Source organism: Vombatus ursinus, unplaced genomic scaffold (assembly GCF_900497805.2).
Source record: "Vombatus ursinus unplaced genomic scaffold, bare-nosed wombat genome assembly UNPS02015414.1, whole genome shotgun sequence".
Lineage (NCBI taxonomy): Eukaryota > Metazoa > Chordata > Mammalia > Diprotodontia > Vombatidae > Vombatus > Vombatus ursinus.
In genome coordinates, this window is record NW_020955192.1 from 1,040,165 (window position 1) to 1,055,652 (window position 15,488).

Below are 15,488 nucleotides of genomic sequence, written 5' to 3' on the forward strand. Positions count from 1 at the left end.
GGCAATGACTGAACTCTCTGAGACACCATTTCCATCCCTTGGAAAAGGAGACAGAAGCCATAGCTCCCAAGGTGACAGGCTCCTAAGGTAGTCAGTGGGCAGCTCAAAGACCACTGGTTGTGAATGGTGTATCACAAAAACTGAAGAGGTGGAGTGAATTACTTTTGGTAATGAATCTGTTATGCTTACTAGCTATGGGTACTTAAGCATCAATGTTCTTTAAGATTTATATTCAATACTTGAATATTTTTACATACATTTTAGGCTATGAGCAAATATCTTTGAAAATAATTATATGAATCAAAAATATTATGATCATTGCATGTAGGAGAGAAGTTCAAGCATAGCTCTTTCCAACAGAATGGTTTATATGCTTCATTCTTGTGAAACTGATAGTCTTTAGCTTGTGGTAGGAAAAAAAGCTGAGAATAAAGAATAAAAAGAATTTATATTACAAGTTTACTGTTTTATTTGAGCCATCATTTTAGACTTCCAATAATGAAGACTATTTTTTCCCTCTTGTATACAGATTCTTACTCTACACTCAAAAAGAATGGACAAAGGCAATTATTCACTAGTAACTGAGTTCATCCTCAGAGGGCTGACAGACCAGCCTGAGCTCCAGTTGCCACTGTCCTTCCTGTTCCTGGAGATTTATGTTGTCACTGTGATGGGGAATCTGGGCATGATTACACTTATTGGGCTGAGTTCTCATCTTCACAACCCATTGTATTGTTTTCTCTTCAATTTGTCCCTCATTGATCTCTGTCAATCAACTGTAGTTATACCTAAAATGATAATGAACTTTTTGTCAGAAAAGAACACCAATTCCTACCCTGAATATACGACTCAGTTCTTTTTTTTCACCTTTTTTGCCATTTCTGAATGTCAAATGTTGGCTGTGATGGCATATGACCACTATGTGGATATATATTATCCCCTTCGTTATAGTCTATCATGTCCTATCATGTGTGGTCATGGTTGGTGAGTGGGGTGTATGCATTGGGCCTTATTGGGGCCACAGCTCACACAGGATGTTTGCTTAGAGTGCTTTTCTGCAAAGAAAATGTTATTAATCACTACTTCTGTAATCGCCTTCCACTCTTAAAGCTCTCTTGTTCTAGCACCTATGTACTGTCATTCAGTACATTTAACATCCTTTTCCCAACACTGATCATTATTTGCTCTTATGTTTTTATCATTGCTAGCATTTTAAAAATCCAATCCACTGGAGGCAGATCAAAAGCCTTCAGTACCTGCAGCTCCCATATTATAGCAGTTGGTGTCTTCTTTGGCTCCCTTGCATTCATGTACCTGCAGCCATCCTCAGTTGGTTCCATGGATCAGGGAAAAGTGTCCTCTGTCTTTTACACTATCATTGTACCCATGCTAAACCCCCTTATCTACAGTCTAAGAAATAAGGATGTCAAAATTGCCTTGAAGAAAGCAATAGAAAGAACATTCTATTGAAAGAAGAAATATTAGAATAGTGGGTTAATGGGTTTAGTGGTTGTTGTTATGCTGTGGAGAGAAGGGGAGAGGGAGAAAGAGGGGGGAGGGAGGGAGGGAGACAGAGACAAAAAGAGACAGAGAGAGAAGGGGAGAATGAGAGTTGTACAAACCAGATACTCTATCCCACACTTGTAAGTAATTAGAAGCCCTACTCAGAATTACTTTGGGGACATTTCTCAGATCAGTAGGCTACATCTGTCTTCCCACATTTATCTTCCTATTACATCTCTGACTTGCATTCCAGTTGAGCTGTGAAATTCAACCATGAATTGACCTGTTTCTGATATTTAAAGAGTTTGCTCTGCTATTTTAATAATCTTTATGGAAAAACATTTTTCCTAGATGACCCTCTGTGGCTAATAATTCCTGAAACTAGCAGTTAAATCTCCAAAGTTTCACAAGATGAATGTTACAGAGAATGCTAAGGCTAGAAGAAGATTTAACAATTTACAAGTCCTATCCCCTTGTTTTTCAGTTAAAAAACAAAACTATACCTTGAAGGGGATAAATGGTTTTCTCTTAGTCACAGAACTGATCAAGAGTAAAACCAGGTTTTGTATACAAGTTTCTTGATTGTTGATCTTTGTATTTCTCCTTTAAAACATTATATAGTCATCTATACAGAGGAATCTAATGGAGGAAAACATAATTACAGCCTTAAATGTGAATGGATGTCTAAAGAAGAGGTTAAGGATCCATCTGCCAACAACCTAACATCGTAATATATAAAGAAGTTCTTTAGTCTTGTAACCAGTTTTTAAGATGGCCTCATACAGGTAGGGAGAAGTGTTTCTGGGGAATTTTCTTTCAAGTGTCTTCTTGCCCTGGTAAAGTGCTTTCTCAAGCGTAGAACCAATAGCAGCTATACAAGCATGAGCAATATTTGCTGTTTTAAAGCCGACCATGCAACAGTGTGGAACATTGCATATATTTTCAGAATTTTTTTCAATATATTGATTAGTTTCACTGATTTTTTTCTCTCTCTTTTCTTGTTTTTAAAAAAAATATTATTTGTTATATGGTAGGGTTCTATGAGAAAGGGAGCTAGCCCTGTTAAAAGAGAGTTTGGTTATAGGAAGGAGTTCTGAGCCCTAGAGTTTAAAAGTTGTAAATTGCCTTTGGTAGATGTCTTCCTCATAAGTGTACCTCATTGCTATGTTACTCTATGCCCTCTCTTTCCATGGATGTTGTGTATGTTTCAACATTTAACTGTGAGAAGACTAATATTTTGCTCTTTATAGGATATCTTAAATAATAACTACATGAAGGGAGTCAAACTGTCCTGAGTTCCAAGTCAAGAACTGCCTCAGGAGTATGAGCTGTGGGACTGAGCATATGACAAATTCAGGAGTGATTGAAGCAACATCAGAAGCATTTGAATGTATTAACACCATGGGGCTTGTTTAAAGGGGAGATGGAATGGCAACTGAAGGGGTAGATTTGATGGCAGGCAGCTGACTGTTGAGGCTCAGAAGCATCTGAGCCACTTCCTGAGTCCTTGGCTCTGCCAGTGTCTCTACTATCAAGGGCCAGAATGGGATGTGGTGGCTAACTTCCCATTAAGAAGAATAAAGAATAAATGACAAACTCTAAATTATGGTCTCTCCTTCTTTCCCCATCCTCTCTGGCTGAGGAGAGCAGATGACTCAAAACCTCATTAAATTTTAGAATTGCTTTACTAATTTCTCTGTCAACATTTGGAATTTTTTTGACTAGATAGAGTCTTTCATTCTACCTGCTGTTGTGTTGTATGTTGTCTAATTTGCCAATATGAAGAGTATTTGAACAAATCGTTATACATAACTATATGGTAATATAATACTCTAAAATATTAGTATGTGAAATTAGGGAAATATGGTGAAGCATAAAGTTCATAACTCAAATTTATAGTTTTCATTGACATTAAATAGAATGTTACTCTTAAGAAACTAGGTCACAAAACACAGATTAAATTTTATTTCATATATATTTACAGAAAGAGAAAGCAATAAGAATGTTCTAAAAGCTGTTGGTTCTGAGAATATGGCAAGTTACTATACCTGTGATTTGCAACTGATTGAGTCTCATGTTAGAGTCCTTAAAACTGTATCTTATGTCCTGTCATCCCTATGCTAATAATGCACCTTTGAATTGCTTCCTAATTCTTTGAGAAACAAAAGTTGTCCCAATTTGCAACTTTGCATGTAAATAGATATTCATCCAGAAATTATTGTTTAGCTTGTTTTTTAAAATATATAAAATTTTAATTTATTACCATTCCTTTAAGCTCTCTCTAAATTCCTGTTGAAACCATGTTGTACCTCTCTCCTTGATATTACATGATATGTAAAAGAGTAGATAGATAGATAGAAAGCTAGAGATATTCTTTTATATATATATGATGTATATATGTATGTATGTATACACATACATATAAATTTAAAATATAAATATATGTGTGTGTGGAGAGGGAGATATGAAAGTAATATATAAAATATATTATAGATAATAGAGATAGATAGATGGGTAGAATAAACTTTTGATTCTAACTGATCTTACTGTAAACAAAATACAGAAATTGTCCCCCCTCATTATTCAGGTGCTTTGCTTTAGATCAGTGACTCTCAGAGAGATCCCTTGGGGTCTCCAAAACACTTTCATGGGATCCATGAGGTCAAAATTATTTCTATAATTATATTAAGATATTTTAATTTCTAATATAGTAATTATAGATGGATACAATCTACATAAATGAAAGTTTTTTGGAGTATTCCATTTTTAGCAGTTATAAAGGAGTCCAGAAACCAATAAGTTTTCCATAGGTCTAGATATCTTTTTTTGTCTTCAGCACTGTAGTCAAAAGTCCTGGTTCCTGTGATCAATTCAATCCAATCAATCAAACATTTAGTGAGTACCTACTGCATGTAACATACAGTATTAGTCACTAGGAATAAAAAGACAAGTGAAAAGCAGCCACCCACTCCCCATGGTGTTTATGAGGTCAAAATTATTTTCATAATAATATTAAGATGTTTCCCTAGATATCTATTTCCTAGTACAAGTGTTCAAAGGGAAAAGATTTCCATACTACAATAGCTGGTACCACACAAAATTGGAAGCAATCCCTTGTAATGAAATAACTTTCTGTTGGTGAAAATTCTGTTATCATTATTATGCTGCAATACTCTATTGCTGTGAGTGTAATTTTCTTGAGACAATGAATGATTTCATTTTTGCCTCTCTTGTCTTCCATCTTCCTGCCATGGTATTTTGACCATTCTCTACCTCTCAGTCAGAACAAGACCTATCCCTCCACTTCCTGATCTCTGGGGTCCTGGGCTTCCATGTGATGAGAACTCACCATATATAACTCTCCATAGACCCATCTCAATGCAATCTAACCACCTTTCTGCCATGCAGCAATTCCACCCACACACATACACACTTTTCACCTCTACCTCTGAGAATAATAATCAGAACTATCACTATTCCTAGAAAGAATTGTCCATCAATTGCCCTATAAATTCACCCAAAATTCCTATAATTTCTTAGATTAAATGATCCCTCCCTGGCCACCTCTCCCCTTTAAATGTTGTCTTCTCCTTTAGAATAGAAGTTTCTTCATAGTGTAAACTGCCTTGGTTTGTGCATTTGTGACCCCAGCACTTAGCACAGTCATTGGCACATACTATTTACTTAATAAAAAAAAGTTTGCTCATTCAAGTATTCATTCCTTTCCTCACAAATAACATTATTTAGGAGAGCTGAGAGATATAATTCTATCCTGGTTCCCCCTTTTTAAAAAGAGGAAATTGTCCAACCTTATGACTGTTAGGGCCAGTGAGACAATTCAGCAAGTTTTTCCAGTCCTACCTGAGAAGCTGAAGCAGAGAGTTGGGCCAGAAGTTGGAAGATGTGCCTGAGGAAATGACATTAGGAAATTATTCCTGGGAATTTCATACTAGTCTACCATCTGAGAATGAAGAATTGCTTAAAGTGCCAAGAGTCTTTAGAGAAGGTGATTAACTTGTCAAAACATATTGGAACCACTGAAAGAAAACTACAGTTGGTACAAGTATGCTGACCTGAGGAGGAAATTGGCACTATGAAAAACAGTGTGATAACCTTCTATAAAGAGCAGCCAGTCAAGAAGCCCAAGAAATCAATTCATTCCTTCCCAAGCACAGGTGAAGAAGGTGGGTGTTTCTTCCCCCTCAACCCTGAAGCTCTCAAAGAAAAAGCCAGAAACCCTTTTTGATAAGAGTGCTGCATTAATTCTACCCTTTTCTGGCACGAATTTGACTTTAGTCAAGACAGATTTTGAGGGGCAAGCCATGAAACTGTTAGAATTAATGGAAAACTCAAAGGAGGCATTCCTACTGAGTCACTGAATATCACAATTAAATCCAGCACTTTTATATCATCAATGAGTAAGGCTAAAGCCACATAGGTCTTTCCTATGGTACACAGATGCCATAAGCTCCAAATTGGTATTTTCTTCCAGCATGAACTGTGTCCTTCAGTGGAACAATACTAAGAGACTTGGGTTGGAAAGATAATTGTAGTCCCAAGAGACTGGAAGATCCCTGAGCAAAACAAAGTGATAAGACTAAGAGAGAATCTAAGGGGAACAGTCATTAAAATCACATTTGATGCATGGTCAAATGTCATTTGGCATGAATATATACAAAACATAGCTGACATGCATGAGAGGGGCAGATCAGAAGAAGATCATCTTTAATTTTGTCTCTAATGCTATGTACTGCAAAGGAGAAAACCTATTGAGTTTGTCTTCAGGGTAGAAGACAATCAGTCAATAAACATGTATTAAGTACTTACTATGTGCCAGGCACTGTGCTAAGCACTGGAGATACAAAAAAAGGCAAGGGCAATCTCGGCCCTCAAAGAGCTCACGATCTAATAGGGGAAACAAAAAAGAAACAAATATGTACAAACTTGCCATATGTAGAATAAAGATGAGATAATTAACACCAGAATTAAGAGGAGTCTAGAAGATGGAATTTTTGCTGGTACTTAAAGGAAATCAGGGAAGGCAATAAGTAGAGATGAGGAAGGAGAGCAACGCAGATGAGGGAGAACCTGAGAAAATGGCCAGACTGAGAGATGAAGTTGCATCTTGGAGGAAAGGAAAGAAGTCCAGTGTCCCTGAATCAAAAATTATGAGGCAGGAAGTAAGGTACAAGAAGACTGGAAAGGTGGATGGGGGTGTTAGGTTATAAAGAGGAGTCACTGGAGTTTATTAAGTAGGTTTAAGTGTTACACTAAAACTTTAACAATTTACTCTCAGAGCTGTTTTGAGCTGGCTTGAGCACACTCCAACATACACATATACAGATAAATATATAATATATATTCACATACACATTCACATATACATATATATGTGTATGTCCATATGCCTGACTGAGAGAAAGAGAGATAAGTCAGGAGAACCACTTCTAGACTTTGATCAACCTCTCTTCTTTTTAAAAAAATATTTATTTTTAACACTTTGCTTTTTAAATTTTGAGTTCCAGATTCTCTCTCTCCCTCCCAATTCTCACCTACCCACTGAGAAGGCAAACAATATGATATCAGTTATGCATATGAAACCATAGAAAATATATTTCCACAATAGTTATATTACCAAAAAGGTAAAAAAAAGTTGAGAAAATTATACTTCAATTTGCACTGAGTACATCAGCTCTTCCTGGAGGTGGACAGCAATTTTTCATCATAAGTCCTTTGGAATTGTCTTGGATCACTGGATTGATTAGAGTAGTCAAGTCTTTTACAGTTGATCATCATTACAATATTGCTGTTACTATGCACAATGATTTTCCAATTCTTTCACTTCATTTTGCATCAGTTCATATATTTTTTCTGAGACAACTCCCTTCTTCATTTCCTAGAGCACAATAGTATTCCATCACAATCATATACGACAACTTGTTCGGTCATTCTCAAAATGACGGGATTCCCTCAGTTTCCAATTCTTTGCCACCACAAAAAGAACTACTATAAATATTTTAATACATAGAGGTATTTTTCCTTTCCTTTGACCTCTCTGGGATTCATATCTAGGAGTGGTATTACTGGATCAAAGGGTAAGTTCAGTTTGATACCTCTTTGAGCATAGTTGCTGATTCTTCTTCAAAATGATTGGACCAGTTCACTGTCGCACCAACAGTGCTGGATTTAATTGTGACATTCAGTCTCTAGTTTGATATACCTATTTTCCCTCATCCTCTCCAGCTTTTGTCATCTCTTATGAGTGTGAGGTAGTATCTCAGTTGTTTTAATTTGCCTTTCTCTAATCAATAATGATTTAGAGCACTTTTTCATATGACTATAAAAGTTTTGATTTTGTCTTCTGAAAATTGCCCAGTCATATCCTTTGACTATTTATCAACTGAGGAATGGCTCTGATTTTCATAAATTTGACTCAGTTCCCCATATATTTGAGAAATTAGGTCTTTATCAGAGAAACCTGTTATAATTTTCTTTATATTATTTCATTGTTTATCTTACCTTTTAACAAAATGTAGTTTCCTTTATTATCTCTTTTAATTAATCATGTCTGAGATCATGATTACTAACCTTGTCTTTTTTTTATTTCAGCTGAAGTACAATTGATTGAGCTTGTCAACTGGACCAGAACCAGCTTCTAACCCATGAGTGGCTGGAGTCAAACAAACAAAGCATATTAGAGACAGGAGAGTCACAACACAAGCATAAGTTTAATTAGTTTCAGAGTGAGGAAAATGATGTGTGTGTGTATGGAAGCTCCATCTCTTAAGAAGGTCTTAACAGTCTTAACAAAAGGCAGGTCTTCTATACATCCTGGGCTAGACTATGACATAATCATTTTTAGGTCTTAAGATAGTTCTCATGGTTAGCATTTCTTGGGACAATACAAATATTCTTGGGGCCCATGGAAACAGTCATTGCCTCAAGTCTTGAGGGTTGTGACCACCCTGCCAGGTACACAACCAGAGTACTGCGATGGGAACAGGAGTTCAGTACCTGTCAGAGTCAAGGAACAGGGACTGTGAACACGTGATGAATGGCCCTGGGAAATAAAGAGAACTAAATTCCTCAGTGGACACCTGGTACTGATCCAAGCAATACACTGCCACAGGGTGATATCATCCTGAGTACAAAGGATTATTGTGCTGTCATGCTCAGAACACAGCCTGCTTGCTGGGCCCTAGCGCTGGAAAAAAAGAGGGTCTCCAAAATATTTTGACAAGCTCCAGCCCTTTATTTTAACTTTGTGTGTCTTTCTGTTTCGTACACAGCATATTGTTGGATTCTGGTTTCTAATCCATTCTGCTGTCCATTTCCATATTCTTCTATCTTTCTTTTTTATCCAGTTCCTCCTCAAAAGTCTGTTTTTCTTCTGACCACTGCCTCCCTTAATCTACCCTCCCTTTTATCATCCCCCCATCTCTTATCCCCTTCCTCTTCTAGTTCCCTAATGAAAAAGATAAATTTCTATACCCAACTGAGTGTCACTTAAACCTATTTGCCTCAGTTTCCTTATCTGTAAAATGAGATGGAGAAGGAAATGGCAAACTACCCCAGTATCTTTCCCAAGAAAACCCCAAATAGGGTCATGAAAAGGCTGAAATAACTGAACAACAACAAAAATTTCCTATGTGGCTAGGAACTCCACAGAACAAAAGGAGATATGTATTTATTGCATTTTAAGCAATGTTGTTGGGGGAGTATATCAGTGAGATTGTTCAGCTACTTTCCTTATTTGAGAGGGACAAGATGTTAGGTGATTGGGTGGGTGGTAATTAACCTTGGGATTATAACTTATTAACCTTATAATCTTTGGAGTTATCAGAAGATCAGTTCTGTTCAGGTGGAGATCTTTCCTTGTAGTTACTGTCATCAAACCATCTTTGTGAGGCAGAAAGTCTCTGGTTAATAACATCATAATTAGAGGTGGGACTAGAGGTCTCCAAGATAGTAGAGTTTTCTTATAACAAAGAATTAGGCTTAGAGTCTGTATTTACACAACTCAGTAGGCTCTATTTATTTGACTTCTGTCTTTACTTTTATGGTGGGAGATGCCCCTCCAACTCATAGAATATAGGTTTTATCCATTTTCCTATTCATCATCTTCCTAGCACAAATTTCCTGTTTCATCAGTCTCTTTTGACGAAGAGTGAGAGGAGGAGACACTAGAAAGATCTCTACTAACTTGCATATGAACCACTTCTAGATAGACTATGTGGACCCACCTAACCTACATGGGCAACATAAACACACACCCTATATATATATGTACATGTGTGTGTGTGTGTGTGTGAGTGTGTGTGTGTATACATATATATATATATATATATACACATACATATATATTAGCAAATACAGAGGAATAGAGCAATAATTCCCCATGGACAATTTTTGCAAATTACATATATATGTTGAGAGAAAGAGAGAGGATGAGAATTTTTAAAGCCTTGAGCATTTTTTAATTCTATAATTCTAGGAATCTATAGTATTTTGTCTCAGGAGTATCCCATTGCTTTCTGGATAGGCATATTGTCAATATTGAGTGCCCCCAAGCACGCAACCTTCAATTCTAAGAGGCACATTCTTTAAGGTTTGTTTAAACTCTTCCCAATTTGGAAGGAATTTAAACTGGAATTTGTTTTCTAAAATCTAAATGGCCTGAAGGTTACATTTGTATGCTTTCCATTTTTTAAAGAAATTTTAAAGAATAAACTGATTTTTAAACTGATTTTTTTTCTGATGGTGAATCCTGATGCCACCTCCTTAGTTCCATTCCTTATCTAGTCTTCTGTCCTTCAAAGGGTTGTTGCCTTAGACTAACACTGTAACTATAAAACTATAAAAAAAGAAGGAGCTTTTGACTTAGAAAGTTTCAGTTATTTGAGCTGTGGTCAATTTTGTCTCAGAAGTGGATTTACTCTTCTTATTTTGGAAAACATATTTTATTTGCATTTTTTCTCTTCATACTTCAGTAAGAGAAGTTTTTCTCTATTTTTTATGACTACTATTTCTTTAAGATAGCTAGTTATATCACTATATAGAGCATGAAGAATATAGTTGAGACACCAAATATTAACTCAGGTAATTAACTGATAAATCATAGAAGAATTACTGGCTCAGCTTGATTACCCCTACTTACTTAAGTTGAGACATTATCTACAGCCTTAGTCCTATCTGGTTAGTTACTGCTCTTTGTGTTTACAAAATTCCAGCTTCAGATACTAGCTTCAGCTCTAGTGTTTTCTGATCACTTTTTGATTTGACCTGACATATATTGTCCCTTTCTGTGATCAGTTCTTTGATCTGTAAATTTTTAATGTCCTATTTTGCTCTTCATCAAAATTCCACTTTTAACCATTCTGCCTTGTCCTATGTGTCCTAATCCCCCCCCACAAAAAATATTCCTAAAGCGCCTATATTATATATGAATGTAATTGCAAGGCATGTGCCTCTCCCTTAGCAAAATAATTCCTTTCTTTTTTTTAAATTCTATTTATTTGTTTTTAGCTTTCAACATTCACTTCTATAAGATTTTGAGTTCTAAATTTTCTCCTCCTCTTTCCACCCACTGCTGTCTAAGACAGTGTGTAATCTCATATTGGCTATACATGTACAATCATACTAAACATATTTCCACATTAGTCACATTGTCAAGAAGAATTAAAACCAAAGGAAAAAACCAGAAAAAGAAGAAACAAAAAAGAGAAAATAATATGTTCAGATCTGCAGACTCCATAGTTCTTTCTGTAATTTGGATACCATTTTCCATTATGAGTTTTTTGGAATTGTCTTAGATTCTGGTATTGCTGAGAAGAGTTAAGTCTGTCAAAGTTGGTAACTGTACAATGTTGCTGTTACTGTGTACAATTTTCTCCTGGTTCTGCTCACTTCACTGAGCATCTGTTCATGTAAGTCCAGGTTTATCTGAGTCCACCTGCTCATCATTTCTTATGGAACAATAGCATTCCATTACATTCATATACCACAACTTGTTCAGCCATTCCCCAATCGATGAGCATCCTCTCAATTTCCAATTCTTGGCCACCACAAAAAGAGCTGCTATAAATACTTTTGATTATGTGGGTCCTTTTCCCATTTTTATAATCTTTTTGGGATATATACCTAGAGGTAGTATTGCTGGACCAAAGAGTATGCACAATTTTGTAGCCCTTTGAGCATACTTCCAAATTACTCTCCAGAATGGTTCGATCAGTTCACAGCTCCACCAACAATGCATTAGTGTTCCTATTTTCCCACATCTTCTCCAACATTTCTCATTTTCCTGTTTTGTCATGTTAGCAAATCTGATAGGTGTGATGTGGTACCTCAGAATAACTCCTTTCTTAATATAAAGAAACATATGTTTCATAGTCACACCCACTGGTTACATCTTCTAGGTGTAAGTATCATAAACTTGGGTGCCACCAAGGCACTATCTAAACTCACACTGTGTGTGTACCCCAGATAAAGCTCCAACCTATCCCCTTACACATAGATACACCCTTCTAAAAATTGTATTAAAAAGCCATGGTTTTATTCACTGGTTAGCCAGTCTTAGCCAGAGCAGACCAGCAGCTTGGTCACTGAGGCTGACTTGCTAGTGGGATGGGAGAACCCACTTGACTCTGCCCAAGGGGAGTCATGATCTAGCTTTTGAGGACTGTCCCATGCCCTTGGAAGTATGGACAGCTCTGGGCAATCAGTCTTGCCAAACACCATCCTTGGTCCTAGACATTTACACCTGCCTTTACAATAAACATCATGTATTCTACATCACTCCTGGCTAGACACAAGTAATTCACAGCACCATCCCTTCACTTGAAACATAGATGTCAAATTTCGACACTTATATAAGACTTTTGGAAATGTTGTTCATGGCCCGTTGGCAAATAGAAGAAATAGAAGCAATGTCAGATTTTATATTCCTGGGCTCAAAGATGACTGCAGATGGTGACTGTAGCCATGAAATTAAAAGATGCTTGCTTCTTGGAAAGAAAGCTATGGCAAATCCAGATAGCATAGCGGAAACATCACTTTCCTGACAAAGGTATTCATATAGCCAAAGTTATGGTTTATCCAGTAGCAATGTAAGGCTGTGAGAGTTGGACTATAAGGAAAGCTGAGCACCACAGAATCAACACTTTGAAATTGTGGTGCTGGAGAAGACTTTTGAGAGTCCCCTTGGACAGTAAAGAGGTCAAATAAGTCAATCCTTAAATTAATTCAGTCTATTCACTGGAAGGCCAATTACTGAAGCTGATGCTTAAATACTTTGGCCACATAATGAAAACATTAAAAGACCCTGTTGTTGGGAAAGACTGAAGGCAGAAGGAAAGGGGACAGGAAAGGATGAGATAGATAGATAATATCATGGAAACAACAAACATAAAAATGGACAGACTTCAAGGAATAGTGGAAGATAGAAGGACCTTGAGTGCTATGGTCCATGAGATCATGAAGAGTTGGACACAACTGAATGACTGAATAACAACAACTCCAATACTATTACAACTCATTTTTACATTCAATAGTTTTATGAGGCTTATTTCATGATGGTCCCACAGGGAAGTGAAGTGGTTAGTTCCAGTCCCTTCCAACCCTGAATTAGAGATTTTTTCCTTTTTATTTGAGATTCTTGAAAACAAGAACATGAAGATCAAATTACAACTCACACCTTAACCTGCCAAAAAAGCTTGAACCTGTCCATTCACCACAAGGAATAGGAGAAAGAGACAATTATCAAAGACTAATGGGTTAAGTTAGAAAAGACTCATCATCCACAACTTGAGCACCTACCATGTGCTTAGTACTGTGCTAAGGACTAAGCATTTTAAAATAAGGAAGAAGATATTCTCTGTCCTCAAGGAGCTTACAATGTAATGAATTAAAAGACTAAAAAGAAAATGTTAGAGAAAACATGCTTGCCCTGAAGTTAAGAGAGACCTATTTTTTGCACAAACAAAGCCAATGCAACCAAGATTAGGAGGGAAGCAGAAAACTAGGAAATAATTTTTACAACTAGTGTCTCTGATGAGGGCCTCATTTCTAAAATATATAGAGAACTAAGTCCAGTTTACAAAAATGCAAGTCATTCCTCAATTAAAAATAGTCAAAGCATATGAACAGGCAGTTTTTACATGAAGAAATTAAAGCTATTCATAGTCATATGAAAAAAATGCTCTAAATCACTATTGATTACAGAAATGCACATCAAAACAACTCTGAGGTACCCCATCATACCTATCAGATTGGCCAATATGATAAAACAGAAAAATGATAAATGTTGGAGAAGATGTGGGAAAATTGGAACATTCATGCATTGTTGGTGAAGTTGTGAACTAATCCAATCATTTTGGAGAACAATCTGGAACTATGCCCAAAGGGCTATAAAAATGTGCATACTCTTGGACCCATCAATAGCACTTCTAGGGCTGTATCCCAAAGAGATCAAGAAAATGGGAAAATAATCCACATAATCAAAAATATTTATAGCAGCTCTTTCTGTTGTGGCAAAGAATTAGAAATTGAAGTTATGTCCATCAATTGGGGAATGGCTGAACAAGTTGTGGTATATGAATGTAATGGAATATTATTGTGCTGTAAGAAATGATGAATAGGCTGACTTCAGAATAACCTGGAAAGACTTGTATGGACTGATGCTGAGTGAAGTGAGCAGAACCAAGAGAACACTGTACACAGTAAAAGCCACATCATGCAATTACTAACTTTGATAGACTTAGCTCTTCTCAGCAATGCAAGGATCTAAGACATCTCCAAAAGTCTCATGATGGAAAATGCTATACACATCCAGAGAAAGAACTATGGAGTCTGAATACAGATCAAAGCATACTATTTGCTCTTTTTTTCTTCTCTTTTGTTTCATTTCTTCTTTCTTGAGGTTCCTCCTATTGGTTCTAATTCTTCTTTACATTATGACTAATGTGACAATATATTTAACAGGAATGTATATATAGAGCCTATATCAGATTGAATGCCATTTTGGGGAGGGAAGCAAGGAGGGAAGGGGAGAAAACTTAAAGCTCAAAAGTGTATGGAAGTGAATGTTGAAAACTAAAAATTGATTAATTAATTAAAAAAGAGAGAGAAGGAGGGAGACCTAAGTTTGAATCCTACCTTTAGGACTTATCAAAGATGTAAATGTGGACAAGTCATTTAATCTGCCCAAGGTAGCATTTCCTGATGTGTATAATGAGCATAACAACAGTTACTTGCAGAAGTGTTATGAGGAATAATTTATATATATATATATATACATATGAATATATTTTGTAAACCTTAAAACACTAAATAGATGTCAGTTATTGTTGGCTGTTGAAAGGAATGTCCCATTCCCCTGGTACACCTGGGTACCTTGACAAACACAGCTCTTTACCAGGGATCAATTGTGGGAACAAACTATCCCAGTATGTAATCTAGACAGAAGACCCATTCTCACAATTCTGTGGATTTCATTCTCACATGAAGCTTAAATTTGCTTCTTTGCAATTTTCATACGTTGTTCTTGGGCATAAATAGAACAAGTCAAATTACTTTTTCACAGGTAGCCCTTGCACACACTTAGAAACAATTATCATTTCCCATTGATATTTCGCTTCTCCAAGCTAAAATTTTACAGGCCATTCAAACTATCTTTATGTGGCATGTACTTAAAATCATTCATGACCCTCATTGACCTTTTCTGGATGTTTTCCACTTGGTCAATGCCCTTCCTCAGTTATGGGAAACAATCAGGAAAAAAACACTGTAGATGTGGCTTGAGCAAGATACAGTATGCTACACTTATCTACTCCTTATTCCTAGAATGTATGCCTCCCTTCAAGATTACATTTAATCCTTTGACTGCCTCATTATGTTGAGTCATCGTCAATTTGCAGTCTGCTAAGAATCACAGATCTTTGCCAAACAAACTTTTAAAGATACCTCCATATTGTTGTGGTCTTGAAACT

The 15,488-nt window shown here is 36.4% G+C and overlaps 1 pseudogene; it reads left to right on the top strand.

Moving 5' to 3' along the window:
* The first annotated feature begins 361 nt into the window (after nucleotides 1–361).
* LOC114032311 lies at nucleotides 362–1,470 on the top strand (annotated as a pseudogene).
* The last annotated feature ends 14,018 nt before the right edge of the window (nucleotides 1,471–15,488 follow it).